The 23,401-nt window shown below is 31.8% G+C and overlaps 1 long non-coding RNA gene across 1 annotated transcript in view; it reads left to right on the top strand.

Moving 5' to 3' along the window:
* LOC147067096 (uncharacterized) overlaps nucleotides 1-23,401 on the top strand; it is a 300,820-nt gene that overhangs the window by 153,202 nt on the left and 124,217 nt on the right. The window contains exon 3 of the long non-coding RNA XR_015071485.1: nucleotides 4,003-4,045. This is a non-coding gene — a long non-coding RNA (uncharacterized LOC147067096). The remainder of the gene's footprint in view (nucleotides 1-4,002; nucleotides 4,046-23,401) is intronic.

The following is a 23,401-nucleotide window of genomic DNA, read 5'->3' as shown; positions in this document are numbered from 1 at the left end:
GTCGTTCGTATTTCAAACAGAACGAAATTATTTATGTTGTTGAATGACAGATGACACTACGTCCGAGAAGAATTCAAGAGAAGCGTCGCGTCATTTTGACATTTCATTCGGCAAATCACAACGCAGTGCGTGCAAAATTTTGTACGATTTATTTTAATTTATCTATTTTTATGTGCGTGTATTACAGTGCACAATGCCAGCAAGACGCAAGGGGGGCCATTTGGGCCGTCGAACGAATAAAACAACAAACATGCGAAATAGAAGAGTAGAAAGAACAAATCCAACAAGATAACAAAAACGTGCGTGTAAGCATGTCGCAATTGCGTGCATCTCAATCACAAGAGGCACGAGCTGAACGAAATCAACAACGACAATTGGAACGGAGCCAAGCGCGCCGGTTCGTAGTTAACACGTCACGCAGAGCAAATGACCGACAACGCCAAAAAGTACATCGAACATTTACATCCGCTTCGTTCCTTCGTCTCGCATTCGAGTACGAGCCAGATATTGAATATTCCGCTCATCCAAAAGTGCTGATTGGTGCTATGGACAAAGAATGTCCCCATTTTCATGCGCTCAAATTCAAACATGAGTCAGCCGGGATGTGTTGCGCATCAGGAAAAGTGCAACTACCAGAAATTGAGATACCACCAGAACCATTGAACAGCTTGCTCATTGGCACGGTTCCAGATTCAAACCTGTTCCTGAAGTCCATTCGCACATTCAATTCATGCTTCCAAATGACTTCGTCCGGAGCAACAGAAATAGTTCGCAATACTGCGGCAAATGGTCAACAATTCCATTCTACGTTCAAAATCAAAGGTCAAGTATACCACAAAGTAGGCTCATTGCTGCTAATGCCAAACGAACCACATACATTTTTACAAATCTACTTCATGGGTGCGGCGGTGAGGACATCAATCATGTGGATGCACGTTGCGGCTACAATAGCCTCAATTCGCCTAATGCCAGGCGCATCGTCGGCAAACTGGACGCCCTGTTGAATGAGCACAATGAATTATTGAAATTCTTCAAAGCACACATGCACGAATTGCAAAATGACAATCACGCTATTGTCATCAATCCTGATAAAACACCAGCTGGAGAGCACGTACGTCGATTCAATGCGACTGTTGTTGACGACATTGCTGGAATCATGGTTGGCGACCGCACATCGACGCGAGAAATCGTGATTCGAAGGAGAAACAATAATCTGGAGTTCATCGCTGACACACACCGCTCATACGACGCCCTCCAATATCCGCTAATTTTCTGGAAGGGACAAGACGGATATTGCATAAACATTAAACAACGAGATCCTGTCACAGGTAATTCATTAATTATGAACATCATTACTCATTTTGAATTGAGAAAATGAATGGTTGATGTTTTTTTGTTTTTATCGGCGGTCATCGTCTACAGTGCTCTATTCCTCTTTCTGTCATAGATCCCATCCCCACTTTTTATTTAACAACCAAAATATTCACTAGAAATAATTTATATGGCAGAACAACGTTTGCCTGGTCAGCTAGTATGTATATATAATTTACTGACAAATGTTTCTCATTTGAAATCAATATCTGAAAATACTTGTATACGTACCTTACTATTTTAGATTCTATTATGTAGGACTATATTGTTCACACCCACTATGCCGAATGGCTAACGCGTCATTTTATAATGTCGTGGGTACCAGGTTTTAATTCTGGGATGACAAATACACATATTGTTTTATCAATGTGTGTTTCAATGGAGTCAGAGTATGGACTTAATAGGTTGAGCAGGTGGCTGGCATCAATTTCTCGTAAAACAAATAATACAGACCTATTATTTAACATATTATTAAACATATTATTAAATAATTATAAATTTAAATTTAAATAGGTACGTCATTAAAGTGAAAATAAACCAGAGATATTAACGAAATTCTTCTTGTATATAGATGCACCAATCTGCTCCAATTCCTATACAAACTTTCATTGTTCTCCTCCGTGTTCTTTATTTCTAAAATTCAAAAATAGTACTTACTTCAAACTGAAACTAGTTTCTCTGGATTTATAAAGAAACCACAGACGACACTATCTGGAAGAAAATTTAATATTATTGCAATAAACACAGAATATAATACTATTTATATGCTAATATTGGCTGATAGAATGATGTTACAAACTTTTCAATTAATTTCTAATCTTTATTCAATCTTATTAACGGAAAGAACTGCACTTGGGTTGAGAGCTGATGGTAGAACAGTAGAAAAATTAAGGTGGTTAGTTTTATTTAGACATTACTTTGTAAAAATCGTGTATCTTTCAAGCATCATTAAATATACTAATATTACATCCTAGCTACTTATTTTTTTAATACCAATAATTTATTTACTAATATTTTTAACTATCGTGTTAGTAATCAAAATAAATTATTGAATATAAAAATGGAGGTGTACAACCAAAATATATACAACAATGAGCTTTAATATAATATAACGTATATTAATAAATTATAATATATAATTATTGATTTCTTTTATTTTGTTAATTGTCAATTCATGGTGGAACTGAATTGTATTGTTGTTTTTATTTAATAAAACGCAATTTTTGTTGTAGTACTTATTCCACTTTTAATCAATAGATTGGGACCGGTTTCGTCCACCTCAGTGGGATATTTTCAACTCAATATAATTATTGAATTAACTATTTTATTACTATAGCAACCAATATATTACTTTACATACTATCGAATTACAACATTAATTTATATTTTATACATTCACACGGGGTTATAATATGATAAAACATATTTTCTCGACCACTGACATTCCACTGCAGTCCCTCCGTGTTACCAGAAATAGGTTAACCAGAATTTGGTAATATCCAAATTCCTCGGGCGATATTCAATGCGCTTTGGAGGGTGATTTTCATACACGCGTTAAACGCAAGAAAGTTTAAATTTAAACCATTACTTGTTATTCTCATATTTTTATTTTATTTCATTTTTACCTTCCAGTTTAATTTTGAATTTTTGATTATCAAAAAATTTTTCGTGAACTTAGAATTGAAAATACCTACCTATATCACAGAATCATAATTTCATGTTTTTCAATTTTTGTGTTTAAGGGGTTTGTTCTTGGCAATAAAATAGTTTTCACTCGGATATTCCGGTAATGATAAGGCGTTTTTTTTCTCCTCAATACATTTTTCTACTTCATGGGTACACTTACAATCCTTTTATTACAGGATTAATTAATTGTCATGATTAATGTTACTTATAACTCCATAGGCTTCATGCCAGCCCATCACAGGATGAAAGTGATCTTAAATGATGCTGTATACCATGCGGTTTACCTTTATATTTGATAGTAGATACCATTAAACTTGATGATTCATATTTTCAAATCATTTAATTTTTATATTAAATGTTAAATGTTAAATGTTTATTTATTGAATTTCTTGTTTAATTAAAATTCATTTAATTTCGCTGTGATACTAAATTATATTATTTTATGCCTACGATATTCGAATGGTAATGTAACGGCTTATAATGAATTATAAAAATATAAAGACCCGGGTCTGGAAAATTCAAAAATTTGTTTTTCAATGTGTGTTTGGACCTAGATTGACTAGGTTGAGCAAATGAGTAACATCAAATCTAACGTAAAAACAAAAATCTCTTTAATACAACCCCTACTCTATGGAGGCCCATATTATGATCCTCTTAGGATTGAACATGGAGGTGTAATTTTATATTTAGTATTTTTTGTCAATTTAACAATATAGTGTAATTACTGTATTTTTATAAGCACTATACATATTATTTTTATTATACTTGTTTTTATCTATTTTTATACTGTGTTGACATAATGTTATTTTCGAAATAAAAAAATAATTACTTAATTGTGTTCGACAGTGGTATTTTATTATTAAATTATTTGATATTTTTCTTTATTATGTAGGTATATTGATAATTACTATAAATATAAAATAAAAATACCTTTTTCTTTTGCAGATTTGGACTAACCCTTCTGACCATGCCAAGACAATAAAATTTGGTAAGAAAAAATCTTTATTTAAATATTATCTTAGTGTAGTATATAACATAGGTACTACCTATGTTAATTCAATGAATACATTTTTCATTTAATGATGCCTGATTTTTTCTATAAAACAAGTGGTTCTATAATAGGGAATATATAATATTATAAAAATAAAATAGCAGTTTATTGTACATAATAAATAATCGACGCAATTATGTATATTTCAAAGCTTAGCCTAACTAAAAGTTTTGATTAATATCCTTCAGGTAGGTATTATTATTATTTGAAAGGCATTTTGTATTTTTGAAAACATTTTAGCTGAAAGTGACGGCTATAGATGAAAAGTTAATTTCAAACTTAATAGTATTATATTATACGTATACCCTTTAATTCCAAAGAGTTTACAGAAAGAGGAATTTGTACGAAATTTCTATATTACAAAATTTGACAGCAATTCTATCACGATTTTGTATGGTTGAATTGGTAACTTTATAAAATATAATATTTACCATGTTAGCAACTTTTTTTAAACAAACTAAAAATGGTGGCCTGTTATTGACGTATTGCTTTTATTACTATATTCATTCACTATTATTAGAAATTTACGTTGTTTGTATAAACAAACTTGTTTAAGACTTGTAACATTAATATAGTAAGTTTTATATGTCAATGAAGCTATGGAAAATTAAAAAATATATTTTTGAAATGTGCGATAACTTAGGTACAACTTATTAAATTTAATCAGTAGATAAGATTTTTCAGCATTATTTTCAAAGGTATAAGTCAATATTAATAAATGAAAGTTTATTCAACTTCTATACTTTTAATATTCTATTTTACTTTGGATTAAGTTAAAATTGTGGTATACTTTAATTGGTGCGGTATTATTAAATACACTAGTGTATTTAAAATAATATTTAAGAAAAAACAGACTTTCGTTTGTAGTTAAAATATGTATAACAAAATAGTATATCGTCTCACAATCCAGTTAGCCTGTCAACGTTAAAGTTAGCTACTATTCACATTCAATGCATTTAATTACTGTACACAATGTCTCAATAAAACTGTAGGTATGGGTAATTATCAATTTTATATGTATTATACAAGTTTATCAAAAATAATAACATACTGTGACTATAACACCTTTAATAATAAGTTATAAAGGGAATCACTGAAAAATACGACCTATAAGATAATTTTACTTTATTCATACACTTGTCACACTACTTAATTAAAATTAAACTGTCAGATGTTTTATTATTGGTATACAATTGTGTTTAAATTCATTTACATGATTTTAGAGTAGGTACATTCCGAATTTTATTTTATATAAGTATATAACTTTTTGATCTATGATATAATCGTATTCTATAGAACTAAGCACCAGACGGTGCATTTTTGTATGTGTAATGGGCTCTCTTCTGGATTGGTCATACCATGGCATATAGATGCGGCAATAAACCTATAAAGCCAAAAAAGAGCCTCATCCTCTACAGCTTATTTTCAAAGGAAATTTCGATAGTTTGGTAAATTTATTCAAGCGTGACTCTATTCATGATGATTTTCCAGACTCTACTTGATCACAGCTAGATTTGACAGTTTTGTAAGTTTTATCTAAACAAACAAAAATACCCTTCATAAATATCATTCCGAAAATCTAATAATGAACTTCGTTATCCTTTGTAGATAAATACTTAGTTAACTACTCAAAATTTGAGACACGCATCGTAATTCGATAATTATGCATAATTTCAATAAAGATAAGATGTGTTTTTCTAATTCTGGAATGCGTGAAAACGACATAAACCTGTGGTATTTATTTATTCATTCACAAAAATACATGTCATGGGATGCACATTTCTTCAGAACAACACAATGTCGTTCAACAAAATAATAATCATGTAACAGATATAAATGAAAGTAAAAACCTTCATAATATCTTTGAACGCAAGAGGTAATTTAGATTCTAGGTAATGGTGTTTTTTTCGATCTACAAATTGTATTTTCACTCATTTTAAAACGCATTTTCCAAAAATTCTAAACAAATCGTCATTCATTTTTTTATACAAATATTGCTATTGTTATAATGCCATTCCAGACTTAAAATAGAAACATTGCCTCAGTTTTAGATATCAATTAAATTTATTGTCCATATTTTCGAATACATAATATTCACGTGTGAAGACCATGTCAGTACTTAATTTAAACTAAATATAAAAACCAAATGGATATCAATGCAACACGTCTCTCCAAAACAACACTGAATCCACGGTTATCAACTACTCAACTCACAAAAATGCAACAGCAGATTTCTCACAATTATTTACTGGTTTTTTTTTTTATTTCTGTTACAAAATAGAATTTTCACAGTAATTAAGATATATTTTTTGTATCCACAATTAGACTGTTATAATATGTCTATTATCTTTGACTATTATATCAGTTATGATACAAGATTTAAAGACTAATAAACAGAATAGGTACTATATAAATAATTGTTTTTATTTTAAAATATTTATCCCATTTTCACCAGTCCTCAGGTGTAGAAAGGTTCGGAAACACTGATTTACACAATACAATTGAACCCAAAAAAAGAAATATGTTATGAAAACGTAGAAGGTTTTAGTCAAAATTTACATCATGTTATGCCAAAATGAATTATATGACTACAAATAGTCAACGCTAAATTAACAAATAATGCGCGTAAAACAAAAAGACAATTCCATTTTGTTTCTATAAATGACTATATTATATTGACTCATTTTACCTCTCGTGTACAAGTACAATAATTGCGTATTAACAAATATTTATTGTGTCGCTCTGTACAAAAGTGGCTTTCAGTAGCCACTGTCAGTTTAGCTATGCAGCATAATGCGTTTCATCTAACTTACAGTAGATTGATCAACGGAGCATCAGCTGTTTCATAATGCAACGATGCATATTGTCCATTATGATAATAAACGAGTACCTATCTACTCACGATGTATTCTATTGTAAACGCTTTCTCTGCGATCAATGGGAAGTTTGAAGAGTAAACAAAAATAACATAATGTGATATATCGCGAAGAGCTAAAAGCTTTGACTAAATATTTATCAACTGCCTACTATATAATTTGTATTCATAATTTCATTCAAGTACGTATCTACAAAACAAATACCACAGTATTTTCGCCCACTTGTATTTTATTCCTACATGGTCATTAAATATTTAAAAAATAAATTTTTAATTTACCTTTTAAATGTCAGTTTAAAAATAGCTTAGTTGAAATTTTAAATTGGATGGCATGTAGTATGGATGTATAAAGGTCATTTCTAAAATCTGATATTTAAAAAAAAAAACTCTGACTAGCTATTATAAAACTTTTGTTAAGTTGATTGTCAGTGGTACTCGTGTAAATTTAAATTTTAATGTGATTACTGTTATATTATGTTTACTTAAAATTAATTTTAAATAAATGTTTAATATGTTTGTAGGTGTACTTATATGTATACTTACTGAAAAAGAAAATTTCTATATGATAACGTTGATTCTCGGTATTTTTAATTACTATTCTTCATATAGTAGGCAGTTAAAATATCTAATACCAAGATGAATATTATTAGTTATTTTTTTTTAATTTTTACAATTGTTGACTAATACCAGTTTCATCTGTTTAAACCAGCGATGCATAAAACGCGGCCCATGGGCCACATGCGGCCCAAAATAACAAGTACTCCATCACCAATGTTTTCATTGAATACAACAAAATTCTAATTTCCTATAAGTATAAGTACTAAGTTCTATCGTGCAAATACATAATATGTATTATTACCAAATACACCCTCCCAAAGAACGTCTACAACTTCATATCAAAAATTTAATCTCAATATCGACATACCCTTGGTAAAAGTTGACCAGCCAAAAATAACATTTCGAAAACTGTTTTTGCGAGAGGCGATCTTCGAGTACCTGCACCCAAGGCTAATTTTCTGTTCCTAAACCTCGGCCGAGCCAAGGTCAGTTCAATCCCAAGCAACGGTAAATTTTCAAAACCCAAAAACACCTGAGAACATTCTGGAATCTAGCTATACTCTTCTGACTGTCTCATTTAGTATAATAGGTAATATCATTATTTTTCAACACTCACCCACTGAGGCCCGTGAGCAATTAGAAAATTAATAAATTGGCCCTTCTTTCAAATAGGTTGTGCACCACTAATTTAAACATTTTCAACTGATGACACATGTCTTTACTTGGGTAAGTACTTAATGTATCTTTATTGATACCAAAACTCGGTATTTCTCTTAAGATCCCTAAAATACTATCGGTGCCTATCGAGTAGAATACATAATCTAGTTTTAAACTTGCTGTCACTAGTTTGTTAAAAACATCCGAAAGGACGAATTCGGTCTCGGTAATTCCTTAAGATGCGTATTTATTCAGACTTTGTTTTAAGGCTTAACAGTGATTGGCTAAGGCACTATGGTACATGGTTAAAGCACAACGTAAGCTATGAGTATCAAATGTAGAGAACATGCAATAGATATAATATATTATTTAGTTAATAATGACAATAAATATGAGACATTAAAGTAATAGAGTTCATATTATATAAAATAAATGCTTATATTAAAAAAACAATAAGAATTAAAAAATATTAAACTTTTTTTGAGTTATTATTTTTCCCCTTGACCTAGAATTTAAATACATTTATCAAGAGTACAACATAGTTGTTAAAATTACTCAAGATGGTCAGCAAAAATATTTCATTCCTTCGGGAAGCATTTATCACGGCAGCTGTAAACAATTTATAAATAGCTTGCATCTTTGAGCTTTTAGAAGTTTGTACCTGAAAGCTCCACCACACGGCAGTTAATTCAAAAGCCTTGAGACGTGACTCGGCAAGATCTAAAGCGATATTTCACTCTTGGGCCAGCGAAAGTCTAGTCGTGGTGCCATATAATGGCATTAGGGTGTACCGTTTCTAGATGACTTTTTGATTCACCTGCCACAAACAAGTGTATTTTTCAGCTAAGTACACATGATTTTAATTTATAATTATTGTCGACATATGTCAATGTACATATCAATTAGTCGTAAAAGATTATATGTTTGGAAAATTGATCAAAGTAGGTTTAATAAACCAGTAGAAATCCAAAAAATTATAAAATTTAATAATGGAATACAACAGTGTTAGTGTAGTATTTGTGAATCAATTGTCGACACAATTGACATATTTGTGTTTTATAATATTATGTATATATAGAGTAGGTAACGTGGTTGAATGCTGACAAAAAAAAGTATATTCATTAAACATTTTCTGGCGTATCACTTATTGACTATAAGCACAAGTTTAACAAAGTACATGAAAGATTTAAATATATGTAATAATTTTTGTAGGTTATACCTTCGGTTTAGTTTTCAGTAGACATAAAAAACTAATCAAAAACTAATCTAACTTTTACTGGTATTATCATAGGCCTATATTTAATTAATATTATCTTTTTATAATATATAATACGATCATTTTGACAACTAAAATAATAGTAAGCCTGGTGAATGCATAATCATGTTTTATTAGCAAGTAAAGGTAGTCAAACGATCCGTGCGGTTGGAAAAGCGCAATTTTATGAACCGGCAAATTGAAGCCGCAGAGGAGGCAGCAAGCAGAAATGACACTAGGAAACTCTTCCGAATCACTCGTGAAGTCTGCGGCAGGCGACCACCGACTCCCGGAGCCATTCGTGGTCCCAGTGGAGCAATAGAGTCTGACGCAGAATGTGTCAAGAAGATTTGGAAGAATCATTTCTGCGGAGTGCTGAACCGCCCACCCCCTTTGGATCCCTTTGACATATCTGCGGAAGCTTTACTTTTGGACATTCCCCGAGCGACCGACATTTCCGATTGCCCGCCCACGCACACCGAGATAAAATCGGCTGTGAAAAGGCTCAAGAACGGAAAGGCACCGGGGGGAGACGGGATTCATCCTGAATTCCTCAAGTACAGCCTGAGCGCAATCCTGCACCCTATGTTTCATTTGATGACAAAGGTGTGGGAAGAAGAGCGCTGTCCAAGGGACTGGGTGAACGGTGAAATCATGACACTTTACAAAAAAGGTGACCCTCTAAGCTGCGACAATTACCGAGGCATTACGCTACTCAGTGTTCCGGGAAAGATTTTGGCAAACATCCTCTTGATGAAAATAAGGGACCCAATAATGCACGTCCTCAGGAAAAACCAAGCCGGGTTTCTACCTGGTCGAGCGTGTGCAGACCAAATCCACAACCTTCGATGTCTTCTCCAGCAGAGCCATGAGCTGAACAGTCCGATGGCCTGCTGCTTTGTGGATTATGAGAAGGCTTTCGACAGTCCGCACCGCCCCTCCCTCTGGACGATACTGGGAGCATACGGGATCCCTCCCAAGATCATTGCCATCATCAAAAGCCTGCACGAGAGTAGCAAATGCTGTGTCAAAATTGGAGACACTGTCACGGAATGGTTCGGGGTCACGACCGGAGACAGACAGGGTTGTGTCCTTGCACCGTTTCTCTTCATCATTCTCTTTGACTTCATACTACGGAAGTCAATACCACCCGACCGAGGCATACCTGTTACCCCCACGGTGAAGCTATGCGACCTAAAATACGCCGATGACGCTGTCCTATTCGACAACTCAATCGAGGGCATTCAAGAGACAATCGACAGGTTGCATAACAACTCCTTTCGCGTTGGTTTGAAAATCAACGCGAAGAAAACCAATGTCTTGTGTAATAGCACCTGTCCTGATCCAGATTTCCCTCTGATTAGCGACGGACAAAACATCGAGAGCGTCGACAGCTTCAAGTACCTGGGGGTTCACATCACGGGAGTTGGCATTTTGCAGAAAGAGCTCGCTATCCGAATGGGAATGGCTGGAGCAACATTCAACTCGATGCGGAATGTCTGGGACTCACGATTGTACTCGGTCAAAACCAAATGCTGCCTATTCGACGCTTGCATTCTGACGGTACTGCTTTACGGTAGCGAATCATGGCACCTTACGAAGGCTCAGAGCAACCGTATACTGAGCTTCGAAAACAGATGTTTGCGACGAATACTGGGTGTGCGGTGGTATGACTTTAGGAGCAACGAGGAGATAAGAGAACGCACCAAGCAGCCTCTCATCACGCTGAAAGTGAAGAGGCGACGTTGGACCTGGCTCGGCCACGTGCTGCGGATGCCAGAAGAGAACTTCAACCTGGCTTGCCTGTTCTTCAAGCCGACCGGATTCCGGCGTCCTGGAAGGCCGCTAAATACAATCTACAGAGTGTATACGGCGGAGCTACGGGATGCTGGTTTGACCTGGAACGAAGCAAGAAGACTGGCGAGCGACAGGGATTCTTGGAGGCGCCGCGTGGTGTCCATATGCTCCAGTTAAGGGGCGGATATGGCAAAAGAAAGAAGAAGTGTTGGTTTTGACGGCATTATTGACAAAAAAGTTTTATTTTATAGAATTTTATTAATTTATAACAAGAAAACTATTGTTGAACACACCTTTAAACTGCACTTCAGTAGTAAAAATGTCCTGGTGATTTAAAGCCCAATTCCCCTGTTTAAATTGAGTTTCGTTGATGCTGTCGGACACTGGCCACTGCTTTTACGAGCTTCGTAAAATATTAAAAACAAATAAATATATAAAATCCTATAAATACATTACCCATACATATAAATGAAAATACCTGTATCGGCCTTATATTTAAAAAAAAACATAATACATTATCTAGATGAAAATTAAAGTCAGAAGATACCATTATTAAAACCAACACAAGTACCTATATATAGAATGTAAGTATTCCGTTGAAGCATTTCAAATGAATTCATTTATTTTAAAACATTCTAGATATCACAATTATTATACAATTGAACAACATAAGTAGGCTGGTACATTCCAATGACAATATAATTATTTTAATATTTTTCAAATAAATAAAACATGCAGTTAGTAATACATTATAGTGAGTAGGAAAAAACTATAAACCAATAATAATAAAATGCAGTAATAAATGTTTAAAAAAGTCAAATATAAGTATAAGTGTTTAATTTAGTTTCAATGTTAAAATTTAATTACCAGTATTTTAAATTATTATGCAGTATCTGTATATAAATATTTACTTGCAATATTTTAATATTAATGGGACAAGGTGACAATTCGGTTCCCAATACATTATTTTTATATCTTCACTATTCTGGCAGAAGACACTAATTCTAAAAAATGACATATTGAGTTAGTTATACCAAAATGTTCCTTATTTCAAACTTTACCGTCTGGAAACCTTCTTAATAAATAAACAGTCTTTATTTTAAAGTCATCCTTTTTACGATTACTTAATAAACTCACATGATAGACCATTTCAAACATTTTAACAACTTCAAAGTCAAATTACTCAAAACTAGTATTCTCTATGACTAACACTTACGTGTGTTCTACCAGAAAAGAGACGATAATATGTTCTTAGGCTTTTATAACAGCTACTAAAAACAATTAAAAACTCTATTAAATATAAATATTCTACCGATTATTATTTGAATTGCTATCTTCTATTAATTCCAAACGTGTCTTATTTTAATAGTATTTTTTTTATATAATACCAGTAGACTCTGTATTAAAGTACAACAGAGCTGTCAATCAAATTGACTATATCTTACACCTTTAATACATATCGGTATTATGTATATATTATTTGTATTACTAATACACATATACATAATGTCAAAAATATCAACTTACACGAGGTTATAGTCATCGAGTGACATGATGACAGCTATTTGTCGACAACAAGTCATTGCATTTTGAATGTCAACTCTTTTATTATATTATTTGACGGATGTCACCCGGTACATGGTTCGATTTGCCAATGTTTTTTTTCTTCTAGCTACAACAATGAATCGCAAATTATTTCCATATCATGATTCATTTTTGTGAAAATATATATAAAACTGTATTTTAATTTTAAATTATTTGTAGACAGTTTGGAATAAAACCGGTTTTATCTCTTAAATTCAGACAAGCAATTCAATTCCATCACGAATTTAATTTAACTTTATTTTTGTACTTATTTGAAATACGAGTTTTATGTATCTTAACTTTACACAAATAATAAAACAACAAAATACAATATTCTTAAGATAGATTAAATTTATTTATATCTCCTTTTTACATTCAATATATTAATTAGCTTACTTTTACATATAATCAACCAATACAATAGTGCTAAAACATTTCACGTACCTACCTAGCTGAGTATGTGTAAGTTTTAATTGGAGAGAACAGTTAACTGGTATATTTCCATACCCAATGATTTCTGGTTATTGTAATTATATTCATTTCTATGTACACATTAACAAGTATTTTAAAAAAAAAAATTTTTGGTTTCATGATTTAATAGTTTTAATTTTTTTCATTTAGTGTGGAAATTTATCAGACAGCCACCGACAATTTTTTTTTTCGATGCTGTCTGCTTTTCCTCCCCAAGTGAAAAATCCAACCAAATTCAAGTGTTCTTTTTTAATCCTTTCGTTTACTTTTTTCTTGGTGCTATCGCTATTTGCTAGATAAATGTATTTCTGACTATGTAAATATCTTCAATACCCAGTTATCTTGGGCTTCCAACTGGTGCATCATAAGCCCGATGTAAACAGTGAAAAGCAAATATGTCATCAGCCTCGTAGATAATAAGGAATAGAAAAATTATTGTCTCAAAGGAGATCAGAAAAATTACCATTTAAAATAATTGAAAAATATTTTAAGGGAAATTTATAAAATCCAAGTCAGAACCACTACTACCAATAATGGAGTGCAGTTACTTTCTTACTAACTTCAGCATTTTAGATCCAGTTCCCATTACCAATAATTATTATGAGTCATTTACAATACCGATTATACAAATTATTAGTTATCTACAAATGGAAGTAGGGATTATTTAACATGATTAATTAGTTTATAAAAAAAACATAAGCTGATGCCAGCAAGAATATTTGTACACCGACAAAAATACATTTTTCTTTCTACTCAATTTGACATAATATAATTAAAATATTTACTTGATGAATAAGGTCTTATACGTCATGATAGGATTCGACGAGAAACTATGGAAATTCAAAAGCTTTCCTTCAAATCCATTGAGGAATTTCCACAATGTATTTAGCCAATAGTGAGTGACGTTGTGCTTGCGATAGTAAGTTTAAATGGTTTACCAAAAGCTTTGTAAAGCTCGCTTTGATACTGCGTCCACTAAGTTCTTTAGTCAAGTCGAGAGAGCTTGTCGCCCCAGGGAGAATGTTCGGACAACAATTTGTTCGGTGCGCTTTACTGATAAGGAGTTTAGGACTACTTACTTGTAAATTATTTTGATTTATTGGATTATCAAGATATTTTACAGTTTATTCCGAAGTATTATTATTATAACTGAAATAACGAATGTAAGTCATATAAAAATGTAATTCTCAAATAATAAAATATTGAAATAAAATTGCAATTAATTTTTACACCCATTTGATTTGTATAATACACCCGTATCTTTTGAAAATAGATTTGTTTTTTTTTTCATAAAAGTTCAGCTGATTATGGTAATTAATATAAACCTAATACCATAAAAACTATGTGATCAATAATAATTTTAGGTACATAATATGTGAATTACTCCAATATAAAAGGAATTTTTTTTTAATCGCTAAAGTATTCAGATGACCAAAATCGGTTTGACCGAAGCATTCCACATTTCACTTAGTAAATTTATCTTTTGACAGTTCAATCATGCAGCGTGTAGATTACAGATATTGTAGCATCAAAAAGAGTCAATTTAATAATAGTTCCTACTATGACGAAATTTATATGGTGCAATGAGAAATCTTTAAAAAATCTCTATATACCTACTTAATGTCCCTACCAAAAATACTTTGTGTAACTATCCCAGAAGATCACTAATTTTTCTCAATACTGCACTCATTTACAACTGACACAATATCCAAGCTCCGTGAATCACTTTCAACGAATAACACCAGTTAAAAAGAATGGAAGCACATAACCATGTGTATATTTATTAGAATTCGGTGTAGGTATATATCGATTCTCAAAACTCAAAAGCTGATACATCTGTCATTAAATAAGATACCGCATCTGACATGTAGATAAGAGTGTAGGTGATCAACGGGCATTTGTTTCCCACAAAATGCACCAGAGCACCACCATCTTTAGATTAATAAAGCCTGAGCATAACTTTTTGCACAAGCAACAAGTGGTCCACTTTTCAGCTTTCAAACTTTCCACATTTCAAAATCAGATCCCAGATTGCTTTAAATATTGATTCGCCCTTTCTCGTTCCAAATTGAATTATAAAAAATTCTCACATCAAATAATAGGTATATTAACTATCAGTGTTATTTATAAATAATATACATTCCTGTTATTCATCAGCTGTCAAAGTCAGACTAGTCCTTTACACAAAAACCGGTGGTAATATTGATTTCGAAAAAAAATATGTAGCATTGATCTATGCATTACATTTGTAGAAGGTGTGTTAATGCTAGTGTATTATTTACCATGTAACTTATCTATTCAAACCAACTCATTCCCTGTGTGAACACGACAGACGCGTCAGTATGAGCACTATATAGAAAAATGACAGACAATGCCAGGTAATCTTTAGATAACAATGGGAGGGGCGGAAAAAGTAGGACCAGTTGTTGTGAATGTATCGGCTTTCTACTTGAGTCGGCGATGACCAGAGACATTTTCACGCGAATAGATAACTCACTTTGTCTACATATTACTCGGCCAACAGTTAAAAAGATAGACGATTAAACTAAATATAATGTGTCTGTGTGTAACTTATATTTTCCTCTTTTTTAATGCGTGATGGTAATGATAGAAACGAGTAATAATAAATTATTGTGCATGGTGTGTGATGATGTGTTATCTCCGTTTGACAAATGCGTTTTATAACTAATTTTCACATGACTTTGAACGTACTTATGCGGGTATTTAATATACTCAAATGTAAATAATGTTCATCTGTTTCCCAAAATACATGTAGTAAATTCAGCAAAATGGGAACCGAGACAAGGTAGAACAGCGTTATTTCCCAGTAAATCATGTTAATGCTGTAGAAATGTTAGACTCCCGACATTTCCTGAACTAGTATGCACTAAATGAGCTGAGGTAAATTTCGGAAATAAACTCACATTGTATGAGAAGTTTACAAAGCTTGTTTATATTCAGTAAGCAGGATAAATTTATAAACGGTGCAGTTTAAAATCATTGAACTTGATAATACTTATATTATGTATTAATAATTTATTAAATAATTATTACCGAGATTATCCTAAAAGATTTAGTATTTACTAGGTAGTAATCTATGATAATTTATAAAATGCAACACTTGGTATTTATACACCTAGGGACGTCAAAAAAGTCTTGATTTTTTCTTTCGATAGTGATAGTCATTTTGCAATTTTTTTTCAAAAATAAATCCCTTGCGGACAAGCAAAATTTGATATCGATATTTTCGAGTATAGATACCTACTTTTTGATCGATACTTTTTTCCGATATGATGTACTTATTTAAATCACAATATATAAAGCTTATATTATATTAAGAAAGCAGACAAGGGTTTTCAATGTAATATAGTTCGCTAAAAACCACAAATAGAAATGACCTGGACAAATCTAGTCACCCAGTGGTACCCAAGAGGTACAAAACGCCCGAAAAGTAGACCTAGAGGCCGCTGGATCGATGAAACGGTTAAGTTCTGCGGAAGTACGTGGTAGCGCAACGCAGAGGACCGAAAGAAGTGAAATCAGCTTGGAGAGGCCTACATCCACCAGTGGAGAGATTCAGGCTAATGATGATGGTGATATAAAGCTTGTTTATAATTAATACTTACCGTTCCCACAATCTACATCGTCGCGTAAAACACGTGTCAATATATTTTTTATGTGGTAAAATTAATTAATATTTACAAACATTTCATTAATTAATGTAACAAAATACTATTTCCAAAAAAGTAATGATATAAGTAAATGTATTTGATTATAGCTCATATTTTCTACGAGTTGTGTTCCTCGGTTTTTTCTTGTTAGCTTCATTTTCTTGTCGTGCCAGTTCTAAGAAGGTTGTCTTGCCAGCAGCAAGGGTCTATTTTATTTAACCGTTATTTTAAAGAAATTTTAAGCATTATTTGTTTATTAACTTATTCCATAGTCTTCCAAAAAATAAATGTATTTGAAAATACAATATTATTTTGAAAAAAAAACCACAAAAATACAGTCATTATAAAAAATACTAGAAATATGATTAATCGATTGATTTTCTCCTTAAAATAATAATTTAATTAATGATTACATTGGCCTATAAATAAAACTAAATTAATACTTATTTATAATCCATGGTGATTGAGATGTTAATGGTTGTTTGTTTTTGTAATAGATTTTTGGATTGTCACCGTATGCACTTCCTCTTTCTTTCCCCGGCGTTCAGGTTCGTTGTGGAGGCCATTATCAAGAGAGAATTTGAATTGAATGTACCGTAAGATGTATGTAAGCAATATCGCTTACTTAGAGCGGCGTTCGTATTGATATTACATTGATTCAACATTCAAAAAATTGGTTACCACAAATATTAAGAGAATTATAGACATGGTTGTTATGAAATTTTGACAACATTAGTATTAATTGCGCGGTTACTTAATTGGTGAAGCATTATTACCTACTTGAAATGTAATGGTAGATTTCTGCCTGTTGTATGTTTATCAAAAACTGTAAAAATATTTTAATGAGACATGTGAATAATATATAAATAAAAAAGTCACAAAGAAAAATACTGATTTTGACTATCAATAGAAAATACATGGTTACTTTTCTGTATTATCACCAGTAAAAAATATATTATGTTCAGTATCTATAAATCTATATGCCGCCGATAAATATTTGCTCGTATCAGAAGTTAACGTATTTTCACAGCGAGCAAGTACCTACTTAACTGCTTTCTGTATACATTCACAATATTGATTTCATGGTTCAGTTTCCTCCGACTGTTTACTACATTTCCGTGCAATAAAACTAAACTAATAACTATGAGGTGCCCAACAATGTTTTTCCATCACACACATTATTATAATGATACGATTCAGGGGTAAACAAAATTATACTGGATATATTATTACATACGTATAACTCAACACATCATCATTATTTGGATTATCATTGATATTTTCTTTTATGAAACCATGTGTCTTATGTGAATAATAAAATTTTTAACTATTATTATTACGAAATGGTGCCTACCTATATATAATTCATAACATTTATATTATAAATTGTGTCTATAGATCACGATGTTGCCTCAAATTATGTGTTCTAATACTATTATACTACGTACTAAGTACTATTGAACTGAAAGCACTAGTAGTTATATTGTATGTTAATCACAGAACAGAATAATAAATGAAATACAAGCGTATTTTTGACACGTGTTTAAGTTTATCCCATATTATTCCACGTGTTGGCTTTTACCTGGGAAAATGCAAGAAGATTGGCGAACTGCAGGGATTCTAGGAGGCGCCGTGTGGTGTCCATAATATGCTCTAACCAGTCAAACCAAACGGCGGATGGTCAAATAAGAAGAAACATACATAACAAATATTAATTGATGATGTTCACAATATAGTACTTATTATATTTTTTATATAAGTTTTTTCAGTGTATGTAGTTCCTTGTATGTAGTGCCTAAAAGTTAATGAATAAATAATTTAGGTCATTGTTTTGCTTGATACGAGGAAACAGTTTTTTTTTAATAAATAATATGATGACGTCATTGATAGGATGACGTAGGTAATTGAGACAAAACGTAAGAACAGACAAAAATGCTCCAAGAGTTGATCATCAACAAAAATTGATAACCAGGCTTCATTTGAAAAAAAGAGTCGAAAAATTATCGAAAGAAAAATATGTATAAATAATATGTAGAAATGATACTGATTTCTGCTAGCCGCGCTCTAAAAAAAGTTTATCTATAAAGAGTATTCATAAAGAGTGACATAAATCGTCATTAAAATGAAAAAAATAAAGGATAAAATCCCCTAGTCCTCTCTAATATAAATATTGTATATTATTATATCAGCCACAAATTTTCCTTAATATCATCATATTTATTAGTTCTTACCTCTAAAATTAATAACTTTCACTAATAACCGGCAATAAATAGTTTACGACCCATGGTATATGACTAGGCAGTGAAACATTTTTAATATACCTCATAGTCACATGCATAATGAGTCAGACAACGTCACGTGATCTGGAAACATTCTATGAAACTTTTCCAAAGTTTTATAATACCAGCTTTTAAGCTAGACTAAAATGATAAAAGTTTTTCTATTTCTTATTGAACACAGTATAATATTATTATGTAAATAATCCTTAATGTCAATTATTAATAATGATTTACGAGAAATATTTTATGACAATATTAAATAACTTAACTAATTAAGTATTACAAATTTTAAATAATACCTTCTCATTATTTCTGCAATAATCTTCGATCCATTGCTGAACAGATGCATCCCCAAGGCTTTCCATTATTTTCGCTACCTATGATATAACGTTACCGTGTATTTTCGACAAACACAATTATTTTTTCAATCTTTACGGTTTATAAATAGCTGAATTTATCCATCCTTAAACCATATCCCACCTAATGTCCATTTTAATTTGTTTAGCGAACGATATCACGTCATGACTCACTCAGTCAGTTATTAGTTCCTTTTAACGCTACGTGTTTATACTAAGCATGTTATACCTTTCCATCCCAAACAGTAACAACTTATAATTTTTTTATATACTTATACTATAAAAACATCTTACATCGATATTCCACACTATGTACAATACTTAGTATAGATACGTATTTTTATAACATACAATTAATCCACCTATCTTATAAATATTTTATAATTTAATAATAGTAGATATCCACTGTCTAATCCATTGAAAGTAGATTTAAAATTAATTTTGATAATGTATCCTATTTCTGTACCATTTTTCTTTGTTTTTTTTCCTCATGTCATGTTGTGCACGTCTTGGATTTTAATTTGTATAAGTACACTTAGTATATGTAAAAATAAATAAATTTGAATTTAAATTTGAAATACCTAGATAGGTACTTAATAATACAGATACATATTTTTATAGTCACAAATTACCAAAAGTTATCTGCTGTGTATTATTATAGAGATTTGATCAGTTTTAAAGTATATTTTGTAACGTTCTCAATAAGGATTCAACGATCCACGCCGACCGTCGTGGCCAGCGTTTTAACACTATTTGCAATTACACGCAACGATTCAATCTCGTTGCTCCTTGTTTTTGATCGGTTTAAAATAAACATAGTTTTGCTATTATTAAAAATATAGGTTGACCGAAAACTATTTCTTCCTTAAATTGGTGGCAGCACTGAACATTACGCATATTTACGTCAAAACGATCGGGACGACGGAAAATAGAATTTATCCCACTTTACTCACGATCGCTCCCGAACCATAGAGAGATTTAGACGCAATCTGTCAATGTAATTTGAGCTTTAGTTTCGAAATGATTTTTTTGATAGTTGGATACAAATCTCTGGAAAAGTATGGAATTGTGTAGAAATGTTGTAAACATATTAATAATGTGTTAATAAACGAAAAATTGTTAAGATTAGAGTGTTAATGTTTTGTTAACCATATGCTTCGGTTGAAGTAAAGACAATAATTTACCTTTGATAATGAGTGGCTATAATCACAGAACATTCCTAGTTCAAGTTGCTGTGCACTAAAACTGTGCAACGATAAATTACGTTTAAATACAATATCATGGTAAACAGAGACATCTCGTGGGATTTTCGAACCGCATTAAATCATACTCCATTAGTCGGTAAGCTACCTACTACCGTTAAATTTGTGGCTCGGAATCTATACATTTGTTTTAATATGCCATGCAATACAATACGGTTACATGAAAGCGCATTGCATTTACGTAACATCAAAATGGCGTGTATTATTATAACCTACTATGTCGTCAATTACAGGTTGCGTTTATACAATAATGCTATATAATCTAACAACTGTTTGATATTATTTGCAAAGGAGATTTCTATTTTTAAATAATATGCCTTGTAAATTTTCCCAACATGAGTTTTAAGTGTAATTATATATTATTTTAGTCTACTATATAACGATATCGGGACTGGGCATTGCATCATGGTAACGCAACAAACAGGACCGAGAGAATTGTAATCATCTTAGAAAAGACTCAATCCACCAGTATATTTACCTAAGTTGATAATAATATTCATAACCATAACAACATTTAAAAAATAAATCATGACGACTTAAAAAGTAGGACCCGAGAGAGTCAGGTGAGCAAGATATTTAGTTTTACATTACTAGCAGCTTTATTACAGCTATATAACTTATATAACATCTTTTTATTAGTTTTCTTGATCCCCGATAACTTCTGCACTAATATTGTATACATTATACATGGTAATTATTTTATTTACAAGTTAACACCTAAGGCCTTGTCCAGGTGGTGCGATTTGACTCGCGCGCATTTCAGGTACATGTGACTTCATTGAGTCGTCCACAAGCACTCGCGACGTGTCATGTTTCGCGCGCGGTTGAGATACAGGTGACTTTGATCCGTCCACACACAATCGCAGCCTATCGTGGCGAGATACGCGCCATCTGAACAAGCCTAACTAGCACCTGCTGCGCGTACTCAATACCACTGACATTTTTATTATTCAACGTTTAGTTAATTTTTAAAAAATCTTATGAAATTGGAATTATATTCACCCTTTATTGCGGCAAGTTCTTATTGTTGCTTATACCACGTTTATAATATAATGTCACGTTTGCTTCGTATGTATTAAACTGTATATTATACATGGTATGAACATACATTACCATTTCAATTTGTTGAACATGTTTCGTTGACATTTTATAACTTGTGACTCTTGTGAGCTTGTCAAATGAAAACTATAATAACTAGAGGCGTAGCGCGCAACGCAAGTGTCACAATATAAATATTAAGTTTCGAAATCGCTGCAACTCAAGTTAAAAGTGATGTCCTCTATCCAGCATGACGAGGAGGTACGAGAAGTGTCATTATGAAACGTATTAACTCTTAAAATACATCATAATCACTATTTTTACTGATTTAGGATTGAAGTGTTATGTTGGAATAGAGCTTTTGGATATTTCAGTTGGTTTTGAGGGTGGCCATATATGGTGTAGAAAGAGTAAAAGAAATGAAAACCTTAGAATAATTAGTAGCCATCTAACATTTATAATTTAGGACGTGCACCCTAAATCCCGGTAAAGAGTACAACACTCTGCGTCCCTGTGCCACAGCGGCAGTAATTTCTTCATCGTAGCCAATTCTCCCTTATTCCATAGTGATACAATTAGATACCGTATCAGATGTCAATATATAATAGCGCGACCATGTGCTTTTCCTATATTCACTGTTTTAAGTCATAAATTAAAACGCGATTAAAGTAATCATTTTCTCACACTCTTCTAGATAATTTTACAAACTACTACAGACATGTAATAATGAAATTCATAATAAATAAAAAAAAACTGAGCTTTTGCTGCACTTTGCAAACTTAAGTCTCACTTTTTGTTACCTCACTTGTTAGACGATAATCTCAGTTTCCGATAAATTAATTTAATAAACTATTCAACATCTACCGAACTGTAATACTATAAAGTATGGCTTGGGTACTATGTTGAGGTGACGCATCATAATTTATTGCAACTTAAAGCATGTTTAACCATTACCGTAGTTTAATAACAAAGTTTTAATTAAGCTTGCCGTAACTTAACAAACAAGTCTTGAATAGTCTACCAAAAGTACGAGGTAACCATTTAAATATTGAGATAATAATAAAATTCTATCCAGTATCCTTTTGTTTACTAATGAAATAATTATTTATTGTTAGGAAGAATTATATTAATTATTAGGAAGCTTATTTTTACGTAATGCTGAAAATGACCCATCACTTGCGTATGTAATTTTTATATTTATAATTAAAAATATATCATTATTACAATTTTAAGGGGGGTCACATCAATAATTATTGTAATTTCATAGAGCCATCTATTACCCAAATTACAAAGCATACACTTAACACTTATTTTATGTCATGTCATGAACGCTTTGAATTTCTAATTTGTTATGTTCATTATATATAAAATAAATAAACTTGATTTAAAATTTGGTTTGATCAATAGATCAATAGAGCAAGATACTAATTTGTGTGGCTGTGTAATTTATTACAGAGCACGGAACGTAAAGATTCCTTAAAGCAAAAATA

This window comes from Rhyacophila brunnea, unplaced genomic scaffold (genome assembly GCF_057557595.1).
Source record: "Rhyacophila brunnea isolate RB1 unplaced genomic scaffold, BYU_Rbru_1.0 scaffold_4, whole genome shotgun sequence".
Taxonomy (NCBI): Eukaryota; Metazoa; Arthropoda; class Insecta; order Trichoptera; family Rhyacophilidae; genus Rhyacophila; species Rhyacophila brunnea.
The sequence above is the reverse complement of the archived record's forward strand: the minus strand, read 5'-3'. Positions and strand labels throughout refer to the sequence as shown.